Source organism: Biomphalaria glabrata, chromosome 17, assembly GCF_947242115.1.
Source record: "Biomphalaria glabrata chromosome 17, xgBioGlab47.1, whole genome shotgun sequence".
NCBI lineage: Eukaryota > Metazoa > Mollusca > Gastropoda > Planorbidae > Biomphalaria > Biomphalaria glabrata.
Window position 1 is genome coordinate 1609022 of NC_074727.1, and position 27114 is coordinate 1636135.

General features: G+C 33.9%; 1 long non-coding RNA gene across 1 annotated transcript; it reads left to right on the forward strand.

Annotated features, from left to right (window-relative positions):
* Nucleotides 1-27114, forward strand: LOC106068881 (uncharacterized). The gene is made up of 13 exons (XR_008775686.1): nt 1-506; nt 634-749; nt 897-966; nt 1079-1173; nt 1411-1569; nt 2088-2359; nt 2746-2823; nt 3491-3666; nt 24318-24377; nt 24836-24970; nt 25124-25486; nt 25973-26517; nt 26640-27114. It is a non-coding gene; the product is annotated as an uncharacterized LOC106068881 (long non-coding RNA).

Consider the following 27114-nt stretch of genomic DNA (forward strand, 5'->3'; position numbering starts at 1 on the left):
TTAAGATGCTGAGTATAGCTTAGTTCTCCTGAGATGTAGGCAATGAAAAGAACTACAAGTTATGAGGAACAGGAAAAAGCAGTGTAGCAAGCTTATCCAAAAGTTTTTTTTAGTCAAGCCTATTCCATTCCTGTGGTTCTCTAGCCAAGAATTCTGGACCTGTTTCAACATACTTTTCCATTCATCTGTCTATTGAGCTTATAAGGGAAGTAGTTCATTTTAATGTTCAGACTTACCTTTTTTTTTTTTTTTTTTTAAATAAAATGTTATTGTTTTATTTTTTTATGTATACTGAAGTAAAATGCAAATTATGAATATTCTAATTTTTAAATGTTTCATTTGAATTTTATCTTTTGTATTAGTGCTTTCATTGGTGAATATCAGTGTTAACATAATTTATTATTTATTTAGGACATTTGTGCTTTTCACTAAGCTTTTTCATCATGGATATCCTTGGGCTCAACATTAGATAACAATTTGAATATTCTTTGTCCTCTTGGCCTTTTGTAATTGCTTTGAATTTTTTTTACATATAAAAAAAAATCATTTCCGTCACTTAGCATTTAGAGTTGGGTACATATAGACGTGATTATTGTAACAAGTGAAATAAAATTATATTTTCACATTTTTCAGATTAAGATGTTGAATAGATCTTATTCAAGAAATGGAGTGCCACACAGATTTGTAAACCATCTCTAAGTAGTAAATGTGAAGAGCAGAAATAGTAGACTTAAAACAAGGCAACACATGTTAGTAGAATCCTGTTTTTTTTAATTTTTTTATTCTACTATCTTGTATATTTTATGTATATTGTTTTGATAGAACAATGTTATTTTAAATATCATGAGATAGTGTATTTAAGAGATAATCTAGTTCAAGTTTCCATATTTCATCAGCTTAACAAGATGTCAGATGATGACAGTTTTCTCTTTGGCATTTTTATGAATTAAAGCTTTGAAGGCCAAAGTAAGACTTAATTTGTTTTTCTCTAAATGCTAATTCTAAAAAAAAATATCATTGCATTTTAAAAATAACTTTTATTCATTATTCTCAACCATTTTTCTGTATTTTGGTCAAGCCTTAGATTTGGTTAGCATAACCCTGAACTGCATATCAACAAATGTTTGATGGTCTGTTTTGGTTCATCTCTCTCACTATGAGGATGGCTACAGAGTGAGTACAAAGTTTTAATTTCATTCACCACACAAAGTTTACAAAAAAATAATAATAATAAAAGCTATAGGTATTTAGTTTGTTGTACTATCATCTCATTATAGTGATCAAGTTTATTTGATGCATTACTAAGCCTTGGACAATGCATCCTCATAACTAATATAATGTTAAAAGGAATTTATTAGTTTAAAATTTTGGTCAATCAAATAAGATTAGGTGATTCCAAACTGTTTTCAGGGTATCAGCTATCAGCAGTGCACCTCCGTGATGTACAAGTCTTCATTGCCAAACAGTGACCCACTTTACTGCAATTCAATGTCAGGAGTCTGGATATGTCAGCCCAAGGGGATCACGCTTATGTCCAAGGTTACTTAGGTAATTCTCTAAGAACAATAGGTGAGTTGAATTCTTGTGTACCAGTCAAATATCTTGTAGCAAAGTGAAAAACAATCTATTTTAAAAGCATAACAAATCTGATATAATAACATAAAATGTTAGTTTTAGAGTAGCCGTTTCCCACCATGTGATCATGGGTCAGATAGTGTCAAGCTCAACTGTTTCTATGGCCATTGGTTAACCATGGGTTGTTTGGCCGGCAAATTTTCAGATATTGCTCTAGTTACTCTAGTTATAGGTTTATAAGATACATGTTACCTTCTAAAGTGAATCAAATTAGGACCAAAATGTGAACTTTTTAAAAGGTGGTGTAGTTGCAATCACATTGACTGTAAGAATGTTTGAATAGTGCATGCATTTTCATAATAACTTACCCTCCAATTTGTAAGGTTGACATTTTATATACGCATACCACATACTTCACATGGGCAAGGGCAATTACTCTTGTTTCCTTTTTTTTTTTTCTTCAGATTATTGACATTTTTCTTTCCATTTGTAAATTTGCTTCAACATTTCAGGTTAGCAGCTCAATCATTGTGCACTGATATATCCACTGATGCCTTGAGTCTCCACTGATGCCTTGAGTCTCCACTGATGCCTTGAGTCTCCACTGATGCCTTGAGTCTCCACTGATGCCTTGATTCTCCACTGATGCCTTGATTCTTCTCTGATGCCTTGATTCTCCACTGATGCCTTGATTCTCCACTGATGCCTTGGTTCTCCACTGATGCCTTGATTCTCCACTGTCGCCTTAATTGCCATAAATTTATCTACTGATCCACATATCAAGGTAATAAATATTTTTTAACTCTATAAACCAAGAGCTTCTGCTTTAGGATACATTGTTTTTACACCTAATTCTGTTGTATGTTTTAGGATCCTAGCAATAGTTTCTTAAACTTTCAGACAATAAGAGCTAGTTTAGAATGAAAACCAAAGCCAGATATATAGCCTTTTTTTTTTTTTTTAAATGTTTTTAAACAAAAAGTTCAGATACAGTAGCTTATAAGGACTACTTGGGAAAAAAGGTATTTTGAAACTAAAGATATTTAAAGTATTTTCTAACTAGCTATATTTCTCAATTTAAGTTATTTATTTATTTGTATTCGATTTACTTTTTTTTTTTTACTGATTATTTTTTTTTTTTAAATTGAGTTACCTCCTTTTGTTTAATAGGATAGCATTGGACCTGTTTGGTTAAAAACACAAATTAATGAACTCACATTAGGCTGCATTACTTCATAGAAATTTAAAGTAAGTAAGCAATTTGCTCCATTGTTCGTGGCACATTTATATAAATAGACAAATGAAAATTTGAAAGTCATTATCTTATTTTAAAAAATGCCCTTCCATCCCTAGCAAAGAGAGTTGCCCTTTCAGACCTTGCGATCTATAGGGCAGATGATGTAAAGGTAATCTTTTTGTGACCCACAGTTAGCAAGTGTCATGTGGCCAGCACTACGACCAACCGCCTTTACTTTCCCCAACTAATGTCAGTTACCCATTAGAGATGGTTAGACTAAGAAGAGTCCAAAGGTTCCAAAATTTAAAATACTAGGATTTAAACCTGGACTTCCACTTCAGAAGCTAAGTGCTTTACCGCTCAGCCACTCTATACCTCCTAACAGATACATAAAAAAAATTGACTTTAAAATACCATGAAGTCTCATAAACCTATTTTTCCATCACACAGTGAGATAGTGTCACTATTATTTGATAACAAAATGACCATCACTAAAAACACATTCTCATTAAAAATTTAAGCCTGAGACAGGAAAAACTCTTCTTAATGAAAAGTTTAGAAACTGCCACACATTAAAATGTTAAAACATTAACTATTTCATCAATACAGCATTACCTGGTAATGCATTTAAATGTGGTATATATTTGTTAAACTGCGTTTTTCTCAACTCACTTATAGACTAAATGGTCAATTAAACATGAGGTCAAGGAAAAAGGATGAACATTTCAAGGCTGCAAGAGGAACATTATACATCTCTCTCACTGTGAAAAGATTCTATCGATCTACAAATGGTCAACATGTTTTATCTAAAGTTCCTTTGCCATTTCTTCAAATGGAGCCATAGTCAGAATAAGGTAAGAAATATTTTTACTCTTCACAGCATTTATTTCTTTGTAAAGCGATGATCCTGCATTAGTTTTATGTTGTATGCGCATGTTACTTTAAATATCCTGCATTTGTTGTATGTTGTATGTGCATGTTAGTTTAAATATCCTGCATTAGTTGTATGTGCATGGTTCCTGTATTTGTTTTGTATATAATGATGTCAGTAATTACTTCACAAACACATAACAACTTCATACACAACTTGTAAGTTCACCTGTCTAGTTAAAGAAATTTGTATTATATTTGTTTTAATAGTTTCTAGTTATGATAGTAAACTGAATTTTCATTTGTGATATACCATTTTCATTTCAGTTAATATATGTGGATGTTCCTATTAATTTTTGCAGAAAAATTGAATTGCTCTGAAATAATTCTAACTGTACAAATGTAAATATATTTCAACAAATAATGGAAGTGGATTCTTTGTCATTTGGATTAATTCAATAGTAATGCATTCTAAATATGGAATTCAAACACAAAAATGAAAAGTTGTGCATCACCATCAACTTTCACTTTGCCACTTGGAGATTGGGATGATTCAAGTTACTATTGTAGCTAAACATTATTATGTTGTACAATTGCTATTTACAAATGCAACTATGTGTTAATGTGCATGGTCTTTACACCCCAGTACTTAATTGGACAAAAAAAAAGGATCTACAATTCACAGTGATGTGATGTACTATTGCATAAACAAGTTGACTTGACTTCATATAGATCTTCAACTAAATAAACTGTTTCAATTCTTCAGTGTGTGATAGTGTGACAAAAAAACATTCATGGTTTCTTGTGAGTATGTGCAATATAATGACATATTAAGTTGACTTTAATACTCTTAAACTGTTTCATTTCTAATGTGTGTAAAAATGTGCATTATATTTTCATGTTGGAAGTTAATGTGGAAAAAAAAATCTACTATTCCATGTGATATGATATACAATGGCATGCAAAAAATCCTAACATTAACAGATTCAATGAACAATCATTATGAACCTTTTCACCAAAGGAAATGTTGCCGCTCATGATGAATCTTTTTATTGGCTCCAGATATTCAACTGATGTACATTCGCAAAACAAATGTAAAAAATAGTATTTAATCCATTACATGTATATAATTGTGCAGGAACATTAGGGATTGTCATTTGTATCACACTCATCTCTCATTCATTGAGACTCTACACTTAATGTGGTGATCAAAATGTATTTGCAATTCCCAGTGAAATCATTCTTTGAGTGCTTAAAAAAGAAATTCATACGGATGTATAACTGTGTTAGACGTCTTCATTTATATTCCGATTGAACGTTTGTAACAATAATTAAGTCACACTCAAGAAACATGAAGGTGTCTGTCCATCAAAGGAAATATCGCCGCTCGTGATGCAACGCACACTATTCAACATTTGCACTTGCAGACCAACTAAATAGTTGCGGAGAAAACACATTTAATTGATGACTTTACTATGTTTAGCTTAGGACTTTTCAAAAAGCGAAGACTGGACTCTTTAGCCATCTTCGTGTTCATAGGAATGATTAATGGAGGAATTTTAAAAGCGAAGACTGGACTCCTTAGCCATCTTCGTGTTCATAGGAATGATTAATGGAGGAATTTTAAAATTGAAGACTGGACTCTTTAGCCATCTTCATGTTAAAAGGATGTAGTTGAGGACTTGATTTCAAAGAAGATCGGTCTCGGTGGCCATCTTTGTACTTATAGGAAAGGATATTGTATTATTTTTTAAACATGAGGATTTTTAGCTGAGGACTAGATGTAGTAATAGTCATCAATTGAATTGTTGATCCAAGACAAAATAGTTGGTTATGTCTGTGTGCATTTGTAGACAACCCAGCAGTGCACATCCTTTTTCTTGTTTTGCTTTTTTCACGTGCTACAATGCCTTGGACAAAGCATCATCATAACTTGGAATGTTTAAAGGCATTATAAAAATATCATAGAAGAATGAGTTTGTGAAATAACCGGTTATTTCAGTTCAGTTGAATAATAGTTGGGACATAATTAGTTGAGTGCAAGCTTTGAGGCTGATTCAACTCACTCGACATTAGTTGAGTGCGAAGTTTGTGAGGCTGATTCAGCCCTCAAACCGGCTACTTGTAGACCACCTTCAATAGCTTGAACACGACGCTTTCGAAAAACAAATACGTTGCAGTCAGTTCATCAAAATGAAGCTGTAGGTCAACAAGTGCGAAACAGGAGTCAGCCAAAAATGCAAGCCTGAAACTTTTTATTGGGCTCCAGCTATTCAACTGATGCACGTTTGCAAAACAAATGTTTAAAAAGAAAAGGATGAAAATATAAGCCATCAGATGTATATGATTGTGCAGGAACAGTTGGGATTGTGTCGTTTGTATCACGCTCATCTCTCATCCACTTGAGACATTGTGAAGTGATGTAACCAGTGATGTTTTGAAACATCTTTATTGAAATGTAATGAGGATATCTACAAACGTTTGTGTACAAATGTGTGCTAATTTGCAATTCCCAGTGAAATCATTCTTTGAGTGCTTAAAAAAGAAATTCATAAGGATGTATAACTGTGTTAGACGTCTTCATTTATATTCCGATGGAAGGTTTGTAACAATAATTAAGTCACACTCAAGGAACATAAGAACCTGTCCATCAAAGGAAATATCGCCGCTCGTGATGCAACGCACACTAATCAACATTTGTACTTGCAGACCAACTAAATAGTTGCGGAGAAAACACATTTAATTGATGACTTTACTATGTTTAGCTTAGGACTTTTCAAAAGCGAAGACTGGACTCTTTAGCCATCTTCGTGTTCATAGGAAGGATTAATGGAGGACTTTTAAAATCGAAGACTGGACTCCTTAGCCATCTTCGTGTTTATAGGAATGATTAATGGAGGAATTTTAAACGCGAAGACTGGACTCCTTAGCCATCTTCGTGTTCATAGGAATGATTAACGTAGGAATTTTAAAAGTGAAGACTGGGCTCTTTAGCCATCTTCATGTTAAAAGGATGTAGTTGAGGACTTTTTCAAAGAAGATCGGTCTCGGTGGCCATCTTTGTACTTATAGGAAAGGATATTGTATTATGTTTTAAACATGAGGATTTTTAGCTGAGGACTAGATGTATTAATAGTCATCAATTGAATTGTTGATCCAAGACAAAATAGTTGGTTATGTCTGTGTGCATTTGTGGACAACCCAGCAGTGCACATCCTTTTTCTTGTTTTGCTTTTTTCACGTGCTACAATGCCTTGGACAAAGCATCATCATAACTTGGAATGTTTAAAGGCATTATAAAAATATCATAGAAGAATGAGTTTGTGAAATAACCGGTTATTTCAGTTCAGTTGAATAATAGTTGGGACATAATTAGTTGAGTGCAAGCTTTGAGGCTGATTCAACTCACTCGACATTAGTTGAGTGCGAAGTTTGTGAGGCTGATTCAGCCCTCAAACCGGATGCTTGTAGACCACCTTCAATAGCTTGAACACGACGTCATCACAAATATTGTTACAGTCAGTTCATCAAAATGAAGTTGTCGGTCGACAAGCTCAAAACAGGAGTCAGCCGAAAATGCAAGCCTGAAACTTTTTATTGGGCTCCAGCTATTCAACTGATGCACGTTTGCAAAACAAATGTTAAGAAAAAAAGGATGAAAATAGAAGCCATCAGATGTATATGATTGTGCAGGAACAGTTGGGATTTGTGTCGTTTGTATCACGCTCATCTCTCATCCACTGAGACATTGTGAAGCGATGTAACCAGTGATGTTTCGAAACATCTCTATTTAATTGTGATGAGGATATCTACAAACGTTTGTGTACAAATATGTGATAATTCGCAGATTTTTCATCTCTGCACTTAATGTGGTGATCAAAATGTATTTGCGATTCCCAGTGAAATCATTCTTTGAGTGCTTAAAAAAGAAATTCATAAGGATGTATAACTGTGTTAGACGTCTTCATTTATATTCCGATGGAAGGTTTGTAACAATAATTAAGTCACACTCAAGGAACATAAGAACCTGTCCATCAAAGGAAATATCGCCGCTCGTGATGCAACGCACACTAATCAACATTTGTACTTGCAGACCAACTAAATAGTTGCGGAGAAAACACATTTAATTGATGACTTTACTATGTTTAGCTTAGGACTTTTCAAAAGCGAAGACTGGACTCTTTAGCCATCTTCGTGTTCATAGGAAGGATTAATGGAGGACTTTTAAAATCGAAGACTGGACTCCTTAGCCATCTTCGTGTTTATAGGAATGATTAATGGAGGAATTTTAAACGCGAAGACTGGACTCCTTAGCCATCTTCGTGTTCATAGGAATGATTAACGTAGGAATTTTAAAAGTGAAGACTGGGCTCTTTAGCCATCTTCATGTTAAAAGGATGTAGTTGAGGACTTTTTCAAAGAAGATCGGTCTCGGTGGCCATCTTTGTACTTATAGGAAAGGATATTGTATTATGTTTTAAACATGAGGATTTTTAGCTGAGGACTAGATGTATTAATAGTCATCAATTGAATTGTTGATCCAAGACAAAATAGTTGGTTATGTCTGTGTGCATTTGTGGACAACCCAGCAGTGCACATCCTTTTTCTTGTTTTGCTTTTTTCACGTGCTACAATGCCTTGGACAAAGCATCATCATAACTTGGAATGTTTAAAGGCATTATAAAAATATCATAGAAGAATGAGTTTGTGAAATAACCGGTTATTTCAGTTCAGTTGAATAATAGTTGGGACATAATTAGTTGAGTGCAAGCTTTGAGGCTGATTCAACTCACTCGACATTAGTTGAGTGCGAAGTTTGTGAGGCTGATTCAGCCCTCAAACCGGATGCTTGTAGACCACCTTCAATAGCTTGAACACGACGTCATCACAAATATTGTTACAGTCAGTTCATCAAAATGAAGTTGTCGGTCGACAAGCTCAAAACAGGAGTCAGCCGAAAATGCAAGCCTGAAACTTTTTATTGGGCTCCAGCTATTCAACTGATGCACGTTTGCAAAACAAATGTTAAAAAAAAAAGGATGAAAATAGAAGCCATCAGATGTATATGATTGTGCAGGAACAGTTGGGATTTGTGTCGTTTGTATCACGCTCATCTCTCATCCACTGAGACATTGTGAAGCGATGTAACCAGTGATGTTTCGAAACATCTCTATTTAATTGTGATGAGGATATCTACAAACGTTTGTGTACAAATATGTGATAATTCGCAGATTTTTCATCTCTGCACTTAATGTGGTGATCAAAATGTATTTGCGATTCCCAGTGAAATCATTCTTTGAGTGCTTAAAAAAGAAATTCATAAGGATGTATAACTGTGTTAGACGTCTTCATTTATATTCCGATGGAAGGTTTGTAACAATAATTAAGTCACACTCAAGGAACATAAGAACCTGTCCATCAAAGGAAATATCGCCGCTCGTGATGCAACGCACACTAATCAACATTTGTACTTGCAGACCAACTAAATAGTTGCGGAGAAAACACATTTAATTGATGACTTTACTATGTTTAGCTTAGGACTTTTCAAAAGCGAAGACTGGACTCTTTAGCCATCTTCGTGTTCATAGGAAGGATTAATGGAGGACTTTTAAAATCGAAGACTGGACTCCTTAGCCATCTTCGTGTTTATAGGAATGATTAATGGAGGAATTTTAAACGCGAAGACTGGACTCCTTAGCCATCTTCGTGTTCATAGGAATGATTAACGTAGGAATTTTAAAAGTGAAGACTGGGCTCTTTAGCCATCTTCATGTTAAAAGGATGTAGTTGAGGACTTTTTCAAAGAAGATCGGTCTCGGTGGCCATCTTTGTACTTATAGGAAAGGATATTGTATTATGTTTTAAACATGAGGATTTTTAGCTGAGGACTAGATGTATTAATAGTCATCAATTGAATTGTTGATCCAAGACAAAATAGTTGGTTATGTCTGTGTGCATTTGTGGACAACCCAGCAGTGCACATCCTTTTTCTTGTTTTGCTTTTTTCACGTGCTACAATGCCTTGGACAAAGCATCATCATAACTTGGAATGTTTAAAGGCATTATAAAAATATCATAGAAGAATGAGTTTGTGAAATAACCGGTTATTTCAGTTCAGTTGAATAATAGTTGGGACATAATTAGTTGAGTGCAAGCTTTGAGGCTGATTCAACTCACTCGACATTAGTTGAGTGCGAAGTTTGTGAGGCTGATTCAGCCCTCAAACCGGATGCTTGTAGACCACCTTCAATAGCTTGAACACGACGTCATCACAAATATTGTTACAGTCAGTTCATCAAAATGAAGTTGTCGGTCGACAAGCTCAAAACAGGAGTCAGCCGAAAATGCAAGCCTGAAACTTTTTATTGGGCTCCAGCTATTCAACTGATGCACGTTTGCAAAACAAATGTTAAAAAAAAAAGGATGAAAATAGAAGCCATCAGATGTATATGATTGTGCAGGAACAGTTGGGATTTGTGTCGTTTGTATCACGCTCATCTCTCATCCACTGAGACATTGTGAAGCGATGTAACCAGTGATGTTTCGAAACATCTCTATTTAATTGTGATGAGGATATCTACAAACGTTTGTGTACAAATATGTGATAATTCGCAGATTTTTCATCTCTGCACTTAATGTGGTGATCAAAATGTATTTGCGATTCCCAGTGAAATCATTCTTTGAGTGCTTAAAAAAGAAATTCATAAGGATGTATAACTGTGTTAGACGTCTTCATTTATATTCCGATGGAAGGTTTGTAACAATAATTAAGTCACACTCAAGGAACATAAGAACCTGTCCATCAAAGGAAATATCGCCGCTCGTGATGCAACGCACACTAATCAACATTTGTACTTGCAGACCAACTAAATAGTTGCGGAGAAAACACATTTAATTGATGACTTTACTATGTTTAGCTTAGGACTTTTCAAAAGCGAAGACTGGACTCTTTAGCCATCTTCGTGTTCATAGGAAGGATTAATGGAGGACTTTTAAAATCGAAGACTGGACTCCTTAGCCATCTTCGTGTTTATAGGAATGATTAATGGAGGAATTTTAAACGCGAAGACTGGACTCCTTAGCCATCTTCGTGTTCATAGGAATGATTAACGTAGGAATTTTAAAAGTGAAGACTGGGCTCTTTAGCCATCTTCATGTTAAAAGGATGTAGTTGAGGACTTTTTCAAAGAAGATCGGTCTCGGTGGCCATCTTTGTACTTATAGGAAAGGATATTGTATTATGTTTTAAACATGAGGATTTTTAGCTGAGGACTAGATGTATTAATAGTCATCAATTGAATTGTTGATCCAAGACAAAATAGTTGGTTATGTCTGTGTGCATTTGTGGACAACCCAGCAGTGCACATCCTTTTTCTTGTTTTGCTTTTTTCACGTGCTACAATGCCTTGGACAAAGCATCATCATAACTTGGAATGTTTAAAGGCATTATAAAAATATCATAGAAGAATGAGTTTGTGAAATAACCGGTTATTTCAGTTCAGTTGAATAATAGTTGGGACATAATTAGTTGAGTGCAAGCTTTGAGGCTGATTCAACTCACTCGACATTAGTTGAGTGCGAAGTTTGTGAGGCTGATTCAGCCCTCAAACCGGATGCTTGTAGACCACCTTCAATAGCTTGAACACGACGTCATCACAAATATTGTTACAGTCAGTTCATCAAAATGAAGTTGTCGGTCGACAAGCTCAAAACAGGAGTCAGCCGAAAATGCAAGCCTGAAACTTTTTATTGGGCTCCAGCTATTCAACTGATGCACGTTTGCAAAACAAATGTTAAAAAAAAAAGGATGAAAATAGAAGCCATCAGATGTATATGATTGTGCAGGAACAGTTGGGATTTGTGTCGTTTGTATCACGCTCATCTCTCATCCACTGAGACATTGTGAAGCGATGTAACCAGTGATGTTTCGAAACATCTCTATTTAATTGTGATGAGGATATCTACAAACGTTTGTGTACAAATATGTGATAATTCGCAGATTTTTCATCTCTGCACTTAATGTGGTGATCAAAATGTATTTGCGATTCCCAGTGAAATCATTCTTTGAGTGCTTAAAAAAGAAATTCATAAGGATGTATAACTGTGTTAGACGTCTTCATTTATATTCCGATGGAAGGTTTGTAACAATAATTAAGTCACACTCAAGGAACATAAGAACCTGTCCATCAAAGGAAATATCGCCGCTCGTGATGCAACGCACACTAATCAACATTTGTACTTGCAGACCAACTAAATAGTTGCGGAGAAAACACATTTAATTGATGACTTTACTATGTTTAGCTTAGGACTTTTCAAAAGCGAAGACTGGACTCTTTAGCCATCTTCGTGTTCATAGGAAGGATTAATGGAGGACTTTTAAAATCGAAGACTGGACTCCTTAGCCATCTTCGTGTTTATAGGAATGATTAATGGAGGAATTTTAAACGCGAAGACTGGACTCCTTAGCCATCTTCGTGTTCATAGGAATGATTAACGTAGGAATTTTAAAAGTGAAGACTGGGCTCTTTAGCCATCTTCATGTTAAAAGGATGTAGTTGAGGACTTTTTCAAAGAAGATCGGTCTCGGTGGCCATCTTTGTACTTATAGGAAAGGATATTGTATTATGTTTTAAACATGAGGATTTTTAGCTGAGGACTAGATGTATTAATAGTCATCAATTGAATTGTTGATCCAAGACAAAATAGTTGGTTATGTCTGTGTGCATTTGTGGACAACCCAGCAGTGCACATCCTTTTTCTTGTTTTGCTTTTTTCACGTGCTACAATGCCTTGGACAAAGCATCATCATAACTTGGAATGTTTAAAGGCATTATAAAAATATCATAGAAGAATGAGTTTGTGAAATAACCGGTTATTTCAGTTCAGTTGAATAATAGTTGGGACATAATTAGTTGAGTGCAAGCTTTGAGGCTGATTCAACTCACTCGACATTAGTTGAGTGCGAAGTTTGTGAGGCTGATTCAGCCCTCAAACCGGATGCTTGTAGACCACCTTCAATAGCTTGAACACGACGTCATCACAAATATTGTTACAGTCAGTTCATCAAAATGAAGTTGTCGGTCGACAAGCTCAAAACAGGAGTCAGCCGAAAATGCAAGCCTGAAACTTTTTATTGGGCTCCAGCTATTCAACTGATGCACGTTTGCAAAACAAATGTTAAAAAAAAAAGGATGAAAATAGAAGCCATCAGATGTATATGATTGTGCAGGAACAGTTGGGATTTGTGTCGTTTGTATCACGCTCATCTCTCATCCACTGAGACATTGTGAAGCGATGTAACCAGTGATGTTTCGAAACATCTCTATTTAATTGTGATGAGGATATCTACAAACGTTTGTGTACAAATATGTGATAATTCGCAGATTTTTCATCTCTGCACTTAATGTGGTGATCAAAATGTATTTGCGATTCCCAGTGAAATCATTCTTTGAGTGCTTAAAAAAGAAATTCATAAGGATGTATAACTGTGTTAGACGTCTTCATTTATATTCCGATGGAAGGTTTGTAACAATAATTAAGTCACACTCAAGGAACATAAGAACCTGTCCATCAAAGGAAATATCGCCGCTCGTGATGCAACGCACACTAATCAACATTTGTACTTGCAGACCAACTAAATAGTTGCGGAGAAAACACATTTAATTGATGACTTTACTATGTTTAGCTTAGGACTTTTCAAAAGCGAAGACTGGACTCTTTAGCCATCTTCGTGTTCATAGGAAGGATTAATGGAGGACTTTTAAAATCGAAGACTGGACTCCTTAGCCATCTTCGTGTTTATAGGAATGATTAATGGAGGAATTTTAAACGCGAAGACTGGACTCCTTAGCCATCTTCGTGTTCATAGGAATGATTAACGTAGGAATTTTAAAAGTGAAGACTGGGCTCTTTAGCCATCTTCATGTTAAAAGGATGTAGTTGAGGACTTTTTCAAAGAAGATCGGTCTCGGTGGCCATCTTTGTACTTATAGGAAAGGATATTGTATTATGTTTTAAACATGAGGATTTTTAGCTGAGGACTAGATGTATTAATAGTCATCAATTGAATTGTTGATCCAAGACAAAATAGTTGGTTATGTCTGTGTGCATTTGTGGACAACCCAGCAGTGCACATCCTTTTTCTTGTTTTGCTTTTTTCACGTGCTACAATGCCTTGGACAAAGCATCATCATAACTTGGAATGTTTAAAGGCATTATAAAAATATCATAGAAGAATGAGTTTGTGAAATAACCGGTTATTTCAGTTCAGTTGAATAATAGTTGGGACATAATTAGTTGAGTGCAAGCTTTGAGGCTGATTCAACTCACTCGACATTAGTTGAGTGCGAAGTTTGTGAGGCTGATTCAGCCCTCAAACCGGATGCTTGTAGACCACCTTCAATAGCTTGAACACGACGTCATCACAAATATTGTTACAGTCAGTTCATCAAAATGAAGTTGTCGGTCGACAAGCTCAAAACAGGAGTCAGCCGAAAATGCAAGCCTGAAACTTTTTATTGGGCTCCAGCTATTCAACTGATGCACGTTTGCAAAACAAATGTTAAAAAAAAAAGGATGAAAATAGAAGCCATCAGATGTATATGATTGTGCAGGAACAGTTGGGATTTGTGTCGTTTGTATCACGCTCATCTCTCATCCACTGAGACATTGTGAAGCGATGTAACCAGTGATGTTTCGAAACATCTCTATTTAATTGTGATGAGGATATCTACAAACGTTTGTGTACAAATATGTGATAATTCGCAGATTTTTCATCTCTGCACTTAATGTGGTGATCAAAATGTATTTGCGATTCCCAGTGAAATCATTCTTTGAGTGCTTAAAAAAGAAATTCATAAGGATGTATAACTGTGTTAGACGTCTTCATTTATATTCCGATGGAAGGTTTGTAACAATAATTAAGTCACACTCAAGGAACATAAGAACCTGTCCATCAAAGGAAATATCGCCGCTCGTGATGCAACGCACACTAATCAACATTTGTACTTGCAGACCAACTAAATAGTTGCGGAGAAAACACATTTAATTGATGACTTTACTATGTTTAGCTTAGGACTTTTCAAAAGCGAAGACTGGACTCTTTAGCCATCTTCGTGTTCATAGGAAGGATTAATGGAGGACTTTTAAAATCGAAGACTGGACTCCTTAGCCATCTTCGTGTTTATAGGAATGATTAATGGAGGAATTTTAAACGCGAAGACTGGACTCCTTAGCCATCTTCGTGTTCATAGGAATGATTAACGTAGGAATTTTAAAAGTGAAGACTGGGCTCTTTAGCCATCTTCATGTTAAAAGGATGTAGTTGAGGACTTTTTCAAAGAAGATCGGTCTCGGTGGCCATCTTTGTACTTATAGGAAAGGATATTGTATTATGTTTTAAACATGAGGATTTTTAGCTGAGGACTAGATGTATTAATAGTCATCAATTGAATTGTTGATCCAAGACAAAATAGTTGGTTATGTCTGTGTGCATTTGTAGACAACCCAGCAGTGCACATTCTTTTTCTTGTTTTGCTTTTTTCACGTGCTACAATGCCTTGGACAAAGCATCATCATAACTTGGAATGTTTAAAGGCATTATAAAAATATCATATGAACGTGTCCATCAAAGGAAATATCGCCGCTCGTGATGCAACGCACACTAATCAACATTTGCACTTGCAATTAAGTAGTTGTGGAGAAACACATTTAATTGATAAATTTACTGTCATTAGCTTAGGACTTTTCCTTTGTGGGTGGTGAGTCCTTAATGTTTGGCTGCACACTTGGTAGGTTTTTCCTATCTGAGCTTGAGTTATTGCCATAAATGAGATAAGTGAAATTAATATGTTTTAGTTTTTTTGTTACTATAAATAACTGACATTTTTCTGGATGTAAAGACATTCTCCAATGTGATTCCCTTTTTTTTGTAATTCATCTAATTTTCTTTGTAAAATTTCTGTATCTTGAGTTGTTTTTATTGTTTTATATATTATTCAATTGTCTGGAAACAATCTGACTTTTGTTCCTGAACTTATGCAATTTGGTAAATTATTTATGTACATTAAAAATAGTACTAAACCTAAGACTGAACCACATTTCCATCGACATGAATATTGATCATATAATTGACTTTTTTTTTTTTTATAATTATAAAGTTCCATTTCATATTTTTTTTATAATTATAAAGTTCCATTTCAGATCTTTTAATTTTTCCAGTAATCCAACCACACAAAAACTTAATCTTCTATCAGCCTTCTCATGTTGCAGTGTTAACTTTTTATGTTCCTTTGTCTTCTTCATTGCTTATCTGAATTAGCTCTTGCTACTTTAGAAGTAAAATAACTGTTTTCTCTTACTTTATTTACAAATTCAAATTCATTCTTTAATAACATATAGCCTTCAATTAACTTTTAAAAAAATATTGTTAAAGGACTCTTTGGATTGCATCCAATTATCAATTCAAATGGAGAGTAGCCAGGAGTAGTTCTATCATCAATTCAGTAGTTATCATTGCCTTTGTAAGTGACCTCTAGCGTTCTCACCCTGAAGCCACATGCAACCATGTGCTCTCTTCTGTGTCTTATAAATAGAGAGACTTCTTTTGGTCTGACAGTTATGCTGGGCAGGGCATGTATTCCATATGGGTGATGAACGTATGCCAAAAGCAGTCTTTTTTGGTGAGGTGAAAGATGAACATGGTAACAGTGAATATTTCCAATAATCAGGGGACAAACATTTTTCATCACCATAGCTGTGATTCTTTCTGTTATCCATGGGCAGTCAATAAATGCTATTGGACATGATATCTTGTTGTTTTGCCAGCATAATTTTCTTACTGTTACCCATCATATTTTCTTAGTTTTACCTGTCATATTTTCTTAGTTTTACCTGTCATATTTCCTTAGTTTTACATGTCATATTATCTTAGTTATACCTGTTATATTTTCTTAGTTATACCTGTCATAGTATCTTGTTTTAACATGTTTATCATTAGTGACTGTGGTATATTTCACTAGTACACCATTAACATATGCTGGAAAAAATTCCAGTTTTACTTCAATATTATATACTGTAGGTTGGAACTTCATTTGTATTAACATTATTGCTTTGTTACCTATTCTGATTTCCAATTCCTTATCTATTTCTTGGTACATTATATTTTTGGAGAATTAGATTCTTGTCTTTAATGTTGATAATAAATTTCTCTTTGGTGATCTAGATTCCAATAATATTGCTTTTAACAGGATGCATTTCTTTCTTTGTTCTCTCTATTAATGAGTTAATAACACTCAAAGTCTTGCCTCTTAGTTTACATATGAATATATTAGAACAAGTATCTTCATTGTAATTGCAAGTTTTACAGATAGTCTGAAAATAACTTCTGTATTTCATCAGTTTCTTTAAGGTCCCTCATTTTTTGCCTATAAATATTCTCTTTATGTTCACGCTTGGTAGTTTTTTTGTCTCCCTTGTTTTGAATTGCAGCTTTTATTTTTCAGTTGTTTTTTTTTTTAATTTCTGATTCTTTGTCTGGTTTTGCTTCCTTTTAATTTCTTTCAGCATCTAGTTGCATTTCTCTCTTCTCTTTGTGCTTTGTAAATATTCTCTATATGTTCACGCTTGGTAGTTTTTTTGTCTCCCTTGTTTTGAATTGCAGCTTTTATTTTTCAGTTGTTTTTTTTTTTAATTTCTGATTCTTTGTCTGGTTTTGCTTCCTTTTAATTTCTTTCAGCATCTAGTTGCATTTCTCTCTTCTCTTTGTGCTCTCGCCAACTCTTTAAAATATCAACTTGATTTTCTTTCCTTTCCATTTATGTCAAAACATCTTTCTTTTCTTCATCTTTAAGACCAAACAATTCAGCAACTTTCTTTACTTCAGTATATCCATCCATGTATATATTAATACTTATCAAATGTACCAATGCATTCTGTACTTTTTTTTATAGATAATAATGATATCTAATATCTTTTATAGTTTACAATCACTGACAATATTAAGCCAATACTATTGTGATTAACATAACACACTAAATTGTCAACAATCTAATAATCAATGTCATAATTAATTATTATGTCTTTACAATATATTATTTTGTCATATAGAAAGAGAAAACAAAATTAATAAAATATTATAATGTAAAAAAAAAATGTAACAAAGTTTATACCAAAATGTTACAATTATATAAATGATGATATGATGACTCAGTGCACTGAAAACTTTGATTAAATTGAGGAGGATTCGAGCAACACATTGACCTCACTCTCTTACCCTAAAGCACATCCTGTTACAAAAGAATGATTTGGTCTATATATAAAAACAAACAAGCACAGCAGGAAAAAGACAGAAAATTTTCAAGAAATACTACATATACTTACAAATATAAATAAAAATGACTTAAAGACCCCAAGAAATTGTGCACAATATTAATACAATGTAAACATTAAAATAAACAATAGTCTAAACACAAAAATCTACAGTGTTAAATCTGCGACCTCTAAAACCTTATGTTCTGATCATATATATATTTTTTTTACACATTGAAAAAAGACAAAATTTAACAAGGACACAATATCAGTGATACCAAATTTTGACAAGAACAATACTGTCAACAGCTTTCTAAATATAGAACATAAAAATTAAAAATGAAAATCAAAATTATCAGTAATATATTTCAACACTGATTATCTTCCTGTAATGTCATTGAATACTAGCACTGATATAGCTCATCACTTTGAAGAGTGCTTCTTAATATTTTCACTGTCCAACTTCAATAGAATGTATATATAAATATATATACTGTTACTTGAGTTATATAATATATATCAGCACAAAATTACTGCCTGTGTCCAAATTTACAATTACTGTCCAACTTCAATACAATATATATACTTGTACTGCACAAAATTACTATTATTTGATGAGATATATAATATACACAAATGTACTGTCTGCCTGTGTCAAAATTTACAATTACAGTTCAACTTCAATGCAATATATATACTTGTACTGCACAAAATTACTGACTATTACTTGATGAGATATATAATATACATTGGCATAAAAATATTGTCTGCCTGTGTCAAAATTTACAATCACTGTCCAACTTCAATATACTATTTACTAATTAATTGTTGGTGCAACTGAAGTGTCTGGTCAATTTTTGGGGCACCTTTTTCATTTTTCAACTGTCTAGGAGTGTTTACATACTATTTACTAATGAGATATATAATATACACAAATGTAGTGTCTGCCTGGGTTAAATTTTACAATTACAGTTCAAATTCAATGCAATATATATACTTGTACTGGACAAAATTACTGACTATTACTTGATGAGATATATAATATACATTGGCATAAAAATATTGTCTGCCTGTGTCAAAATTTACAATCACTGTCCAACTTCAATATACTATTTACTAATTAATTGTTGGTGCACCTGAAGTGTCTGGTTGATTTTTTGGGGCACTTTTTCATCCTTCAACTGTCTACAAGTGTTTACATACTATTTACTAATGAGATATATAATATACACAAATGTACTGTCTGCCTGTGTCAAAATTTACAATTGCAGTTCAACTTCAATGCAATATATATACTTGTACTGCACAAAATTACTGACTATTACTTGATGAGATATTTAATATACATTGGCATAAAAATATTGTCTGCCTGTGTCAAAATTTACAATCACTGTCCAACTTCAATAGACTATTTACTAGTTAATTGTTGGTGCACCTGAAGTGTCTGGTCAATTTTTGGGGCACCTTTTTCATTCTTCAACTGTCTAGGAGTGTTTACATACTATTTACTAATGAGATATATAATATACACAAATGTACTGTCTGCCTGGGTTAAATTTTACAATTACAGTTCAACTTCAATGCAATATATATACTTGTACTGCACAAAATTACTGATTATTACTTGATGAGATATATAATATACATTGGCATAAAAATATTGTCTGCCTGTGTCAAAATTTACAATCACTGTCCAACCTCAATATACTATTTACTAATTAATTGTTGGTGCACCTGAAGTGTCTGGTTGATTTTTTGGGGCACTTTTTCATCCTTCAACTGTCTACAAGTGTTTACATACTATTTACTAATGAGATATATAATATACACAAATGTACTGTCTGCCTGGGTTAAATTTTACAATTACAGTTCAACTTCAATGCAATATATATACTTGTACTGCACAAAATTACTGATTATTACTTGATGAGATATATAATATACATTGGCATAAAAATATTGTCTGCCTGTGTCAAAATTTACAATCACTGTCCAACCTCAATATACTATTTACTAATTAATTGTTGGTGCACCTGAAGTGTCTGGTTGATTTTTTGGGGCACTTTTTCATCCTTCAACTGTCTACAAGTGTTTACATACTATTTACTAATGAGATATATAATATACACAAATGTACTGTCTGCCTGTGTCAAAATTTACAATTGCAGTTCAACTTCAATGCAATATATATACTTGTACTGCACAAAATTACTGACTATTACTTGATGAGATATTTAATATACATTGGCATAAAAATATTGTCTGCCTGTGTCAAAATTTACAATCACTGTCCAACTTCAATATACTATTTACTAGTTAATTGTTGGTGCACCTGAAGTGTCTGGTCAATTTTTGGGGCACCTTTTTCATTCTTCAACTGTCTAGGAGTGTTTACATACTATTTACTAATGAGATATATAATATACACAAATGTAGTGTCTGCCTGGGTTAAATTTTACAATTACAGTTCAACTTCAATGCAATATATATACTTGTACTGCACAAAATTACTGATTATTACTTGATGAGATATATAATATACATTGGCATAAAAATATTGTCTGCCTGTGTCAAAATTTACAATCACTGTCCAACCTCAATATACTATTTACTAATTAATTGTTGGTGCACCTGAAGTGTCTGGTTGATTTTTTGGGGCACTTTTTCATCCTTCAACTGTCTACAAGTGTTTACATACTATTTACTAATGAGATATATAATATACACAAATGTACTGTCTGCCTGTGTCAAAATTTACAATTGCAGTTCAACTTCAATGCAATATATATACTTGTACTGCACAAAATTACTGACTATTACTTGATGAGATATTTAATATACATTGGCATAAAAATATTGTCTGCATGTGTCAAAATTTACAATCACTGTCCAACTTCAATATACTATTTACTAATTAATTGTTGGTGCAACTTAAGTGTCTGGTCAATTTTTGGGGCACCTTTTTCATTCTTCAACTGTCTAGGAGTGTTTACATACTATTTACTAATGAGATATATAATATACACAAATGTACTGTCTGCCTGGGTTAAATTTTACAATTACAGTTCAACTTCAATGCAATATATATTCTTGTACTGCACAAAATTACTGACTATTACTTGATGAGATATATAATATACATTGGCATAAAAATATTGTCTGCCTGTGTCAAAATTTACAATCACTGTCCAACCTCAATATACTATTTACTAATTAATTGTTGGTGCACCTGAAGTGTCTGGTTGATTTTTTGGGGCACTTTTTCATCCTTCAACTGTCTACAAGTGTTTACATACTATTTACTAATGAGATATATAATATACACAAATGTACTGTCTGCCTGTGTCAAAATTTACAATTGCAGTTCAACTTCAATGCAATATATATACTTGTACTGCACAAAATTACTGACTATTACTTGATGAGATATTTAATATACATTGGCATAAAAATATTGTCTGCCTGTGTCAAAATTTACAATCACTGTCCAACTTCAATATACTATTTACTAGTTAATTGTTGGTGCACCTGAAGTACCTGGTCAATTTTTGGGGCACCTTTTTCATTCTTCAACTGTCTAGGAGTGTTTACATACTATTTACTAATGAGATATATAATATACACAAATGTACTGTCTGCCTGGGTTAAATTTTACAATTACAGTTCAACTTCAATGCAATATATATACTTGTACTGCACAAAATTATTGACTATTACTTGATGAGATATATAATATACATTGGCATAAAAATATTGTCTGCCTGTGTCAAAATTTACAATCACTGTCCAACCTCAATATACTATTTACTAATTAATTGTTGGTGCACCTGAAGTGTCTGGTTGATTTTTTGGGGCACTTTTTCATCCTTCAACTGTCTACAAGTGTTTACATACTATTTACTAATGAGATATATAATATACACAAATGTACTGTCTGCCTGTGTCAAAATTTACAATTGCAGTTCAACTTCAATGCAATATATATACTTGTACTGCACAAAATTACTGACTATTACTTGATGAGATATCTAATATACATTGGCATAAAAATATTGTCTGCCTGTGTCAAAATTTACAATCACTGTCCAACTTCAATATACTATTTACTAATTAATTGTTGGTGCAACTGAAGTGTCTGGTCAATTTTTGGGGCACCTTTTTCATTCTTCAACTGTCTAGGAGTGTTTACATACTATTTACTAATGAGATATATAATATACACAAATGTAGTGTCTGCCTGGGTTAAATTTTACAATTACAGTTCAAATTCAATGCAATATATATATACTTGTACTGCACAAAATTACTGACTATTACTTGATGAGATATATAATATACATTGGCATAAAAATATTGTCTGCCTGTGTCAAAATTTACAATCACTGTCCAACTTCAATATACTATTTACTAGTTAATTGTTGGTGCACCTGAAGTGTCTGGTCAATTTTTGGGGCACCTTTTTCATTCTTCAACTGTCTAGGAGTGTTTACATACTATTTACTAATGAGATATATAATATACACAAATGTACTGTCTGCCTGGGTTAAATTTTACAATTACAGTTCAACTTCAATGCAATATATATACTTGTACTGCACAAAATTACTGACTATTACTTGATGAGATATATAATATACATTGGCATAAAAATATTGTCTGCCTGTGTCAAAATTTACAATCACTGTCCAACTTCAATATACTATTTACTAATTAATTGTTGGTGCAACTGAAGTGTCTGGTCAATTTTTACGGCACCTTTTTCATCTTTTAACTGTCTACCAGTGTTTGATTTGTGATAGGGTAAAGCAATTGTGAATATGTAATATTTAAAATAGATTTTTATTAATTTATGTAAATTTTTACTATTTTCACCATCTGAGCTGTGAATGAATCTTGTTTTTAATGACCCAACTGTATAAAACTTAGCTCTTGAGCTATGAAGGGGGAATAACCCTTGAGAGATTATGGGCATGACATAACCTTAATTGTGCTGATGTGCCAAAAACAAAAAATATCAATACCTTCCAACTGTTGGGCACCTATATGGTAATCAATTGTTGGAATACTTCATCCCTCATACCAACTGTTGGGCACCTCAAGTGTGTCCTGTCAGTTATTGGGGCACCACAAGTGTCCTAACGACTGTTTGGGCACCTCAAATATCCTTTTAACTCTAGAGGCACCTTAGGTATTGTATCTATTGTTGAAGCACTTCAAATGTCCTATCATTTGTTGGGGCATCTCATTTATCCTAACAACTGTTGGGCACTTCAATATTCTTATTTTTGGGCACTCCAAGTGTTCTATCAATTGTTTGGGCATTCCAAATGTCCTATCAATTGTTAGGCACCTCATCGATCATACCAACTGTTGTCCACCTCAAGTCTGTCCAATCAGCTGTTGGGGCACCACAAGTTTTTCAACACCTTTTTAGGTACCTCAAATGTCCTTATAACTGTTGAGGCACCTCAATATCCTATCAATTGGTAGGGCACCTCAAGCATCCTATCAATTGGTAGAGCACCTCTAGTGTCCTATCAATTTGTAGGGCACCTCTTGTCCTATTGTTTGGTAGGGCACCTTTTTAGGCACCTCAAATGTCCTTATAACTGTTAGGGCACCTCAATATCCTATCAGTTGGTAAGGCACCTCTTCTTTCCTACCAACTGTTAGGTCACCACAAGTCTCCTATTAACTGTTGGGGTACCTAAAGTATCCTATCATGGGGCATCTCATTCATCCTAACAACTCAATGGTCTTATTGTTGGGGCACTCTGTCCTATCAATTGTTGGGCACCTCATCCATCATACCAACTGTTGTTCACCTCATGTGTGTCCTATCAGTTGTTGGGGCACCACAAGTGTCCTAACTACTGCTTGTCTTTTTAACTTATGTGGCACCTCAAGTGTCCTATTAACTGTTGGGGCACATCAAGTATTCATTCAACTCTCTCTCTCTTTATATTATACTATATTATATTATGTTAATTTGATTACCATTATAAATAAATAAATATATATATATGATTATGGTTATTATATATTATACATAATCTGCAGTGTTTTTACAAATGTGTAGTCCTGTTTATTACTCCCAGAAACACTTTTTTTTTTCAGTGTCATTAGCAACATATGAATTTATATATTTGAAATGTTTAATCACACTTCTTTTTACTGAAGTTCAATTTTTTTTGTTTACAGATATCAAGCTACAAAATTAAACTCCAATTTTTTAGGTTCTCGCCTATATCTGCAAATTTATATCTATATATTAAGTTTTGTTACCTTGAACTCTTTCAAGTTTTTGTTACACAACTTTATATTTCAGATTCTTTTTGTTCTTCCTGAGGTTCAAATGTATCAGTTGTTTTTGTTGACAGATATCAAGGTACAGAAATAAGAATCTAATTTAGAGTTTTTAAAAGTTTGATTGGTCATAATATTTGCACTATTATTATCAATATCTGCCAAAGTGTACGCTAAATGTAACTAGTACTGATTAGAAACATGGTAATTGCTTGGGGCTTGATTCAGTGAAAGAATGTTGGACAAGCAGAAGTGTGTGTGTGTGTTTTTCTATGGTGACTGTGGGAAGAGGTTAGCGATTGGATGTGAATGATGTAAAAGTGTCATTGTGTCACTTGGTCTTAGTTAGGGGAGATGACTCCAGAATGTAAGACTGAAAGGTTGTGTTATTGTAGTGAGTTAGATTGTAAGACATTTCATTACTTAAGTCTACTACATTTATTTCATGTGATCACAAGTATTATAAATGTTATATTTAGTTTTGTTCACAAGGAAGTTGTTCAAGTTCTTATTAGCTAAGATATATTATGCCTTCAACAGTTTAGTTGCCTACCAGCAGTTTGGTGCTACAAGTCAATGACAGTCAGACTAAATTAAATAAAGCCATGTCTATTTCTACATGATTTTGTTGCTACTAACCTGGTGTTACTAACAACTAACTTGCAATTGGGAGAGGTGAGTTATTATCTAATTCATGCTGAGCTCCTCAAATTCTATAGAATTTCAGAGATCTGTCATAAAATAAAGTGACAAAATGTGTATTCTAATTGTAACTTTGACTAAACTTTGCATTTTTTTCTCCTAGATTTTCATAATTTTTTGTTGAAGTCATTTCAGTTCTCATTTATTTTGTGCGACAAGTGACAAGAACAAATTCAAGCGAGAGAGGTCACTACACTAAGACTTTGTCTTCTCATAAGAATGGATGGCTGCCTGGTCATGTGGTATGTGTGCTGGACTAACGAGAGAGGTCACTGCGCTAAGACTTTGTCTTCTCATAAGAATGGATGGCTGCCTGGTCATGTCGTATGTGCGCTGGACTTTGTTTGGTCACCTTGATGCTCATATCTTGCCTGATGCCATTTATTCTGCTGGACATTTGGTCAAGGAAGTAGATTCTCTTCAGCTCTCAAGAAACATTCAAAACATGTCAAGCATTTGACAAGAATATCAAGCAAGTGCAGTGTACATGTAAGTAAATGTTGAAACATTATCTGATCTCATTTATGCATTCTTGAGGACAATCTGCAGCCACTCAACCAGTTACATCAGATACAAAGTGGTCCCTCCTATTCATTAAGGCTAGAACAGAAAGATTTTATAACTCTTTTACTCCACTTTCTGTCAGTGTGTTTCATGGTCATTTGTCACATCACTGAGAAACTTAGTTCATTAAGCACTGGCTGCAAGATTGTGTGTTTATATGTTTTGTGTGTGAATGTTGTTCCTGTTTGTATCTATATTGTCGTTGCTATAGTGGCAATCCTGCGGGTAATCATAATCAAACTAAATTTTCATTTGTTTGGATATTATCTGGTGGGAATTTTAAACTTAGTAATCTCCTTTTAGCTTACTTTTTTTATTTTTAAGTACATTCTCAAAGAAATACAATAGATAAATTTTTTTTTTCTTTTCAAGGCAAAAGTTTTTCTTATTAATTTTTTTATTCTTATTTAGATCAACATGATGAAGATGTAGACCAGCATGAAGATGTAGACCAGCATGATGAAGAGGTAGACCAACATGATGAAGATGTAGACCAGCATGATGAAGATGTAGACCAGCATGATGAAGAGGTAGACCAACATGATGAAGAGGTAGACCAGCATGATGAAGAGGTAGACCAACATGATGATGTAGACCAGCATGGTGAAGAGGTAGACCAGCATGATGAAGAGGTAGACCAACATGAAGAGGTAGACCAGCATGATGAAGAGGTAGACCAACATGATGATTTAGACCAGCATGGTGAAGAGGTAGACCTGCATGATGAAGATGTAGACCAACATGAAGAGGTAGACCAGCATGATGAAGATGTAGACCAACATGATGAAGATGTAGACCAGCATGATGAAGATGTAGACCAACATGATGAAGATGTAGACAACATGAAGAGGTAGACCAGCATGATGAAGATGTAGACCAACATGATGAAGATGTAGACCAACATGAAGATGAAATGTAAACCAAAAAATGGGTCAAGAGATGTATGGAATAAAATGGTAAGCAATGCTGTGTATATATATTTTCTTTATACTAAACCCCTAAGTAAAGCTTTGCCAAGTTTTGTGTTTCACTGACTATAAAAATGTTTTTATCAAATTTTGTTCTCTTGTATTGACAGTGAACATCTTGAGAAGTAAAACAATTCCTAGAGGCGAAGACACAGACACACTGGATATATTAGAGATTTTCCTTTTCTACCATCATTTAGAGACTTCCTTGTGCTCTAAGGGAACCTGTCATTATCTTTTGATTGCTAATTGGCATTGATGTTTTTACATTCCTATTGCATCTGAAAGAAATGCTACTTCAAAACTAGACCTTCTCTAGACAATCTTAGTGACCAAGCTACAATACAGGACTCAGTAGAAAACAATAAAGAATCCTCCCAACCTCAGGTTGAGTACCCATGCTCACCTACTAGAATGGCAGGTGCTAGCAGGTATACACCATGACAAAATAGCCAAGCTGCAACGTATTCAGAACAACGCTGCACGTATAATCCTAAGAAAAACAAGACAAGATTCTGCTACTACGCTCCTGCGCAAGCTTCATTGGGTTCCTGTGAAAGTGAGAATAGACTACAAGGTGGCGAC